The sequence below is a fragment of the Alligator sinensis genome, unplaced genomic scaffold (assembly GCF_000455745.1).
Source record: "Alligator sinensis unplaced genomic scaffold, ASM45574v1 scaffold974_2, whole genome shotgun sequence".
NCBI classification, from domain to species: Eukaryota; Metazoa; Chordata; order Crocodylia; family Alligatoridae; genus Alligator; species Alligator sinensis.
Window position 1 is genome coordinate 767,896 of NW_005842369.1, and position 378 is coordinate 768,273.

General features: G+C 74.1%; 1 protein-coding gene across 1 annotated transcript in view; it reads right to left on the reverse strand.

The window, feature by feature from the left end:
- SNX31 (sorting nexin 31) overlaps window positions 1-370 on the reverse strand; it is a 46,664-nt gene extending 46,294 nt beyond the window's left edge. The window contains exon 1 of the mRNA XM_025210730.1: window positions 258-370. The gene's annotated coding sequence lies outside the window, so the exon portion shown is untranslated. The remainder of the gene's footprint in view (window positions 1-257) is intronic.
- Between the last annotated feature and the right edge of the window lie 8 nt (window positions 371-378).

Genomic DNA, 378 nt, shown 5'->3' on the forward strand with positions numbered 1-378 from the left:
CTTGGATCCCTCCTGCAGCAGGCCAGAGACGTGACGGCCCAGGGCAGGGCGGGGTGCGCCCGGGCGGCCCGGGCGCCGCCTGCCTCCCTCGCTCTGCACGAGCCCCAGGGACGGCGGCGAGCGCAGCCCGCTCCTGCGGGAGGGGAAGCGTCCGCAGCCCGCTCCAGAAGAGCCTTTAGGGCCGGCCGACGGGGACGGGGACGGGGAGCAACCCCTGTCCCCCCACAGCCCCTGCCCCTGCCCAGCGGGGCGCTCACCTGCTCGTTCCAGCGGTGCAGCTGGCTGTAGCGCGCCTTGCAGAAGAGGAAGCCCTCCAGGTACACGGAGTAGAGCTGCAAGACACCCCCGGTCAATAACCCGGCCCCGGCCCCGGCCCCA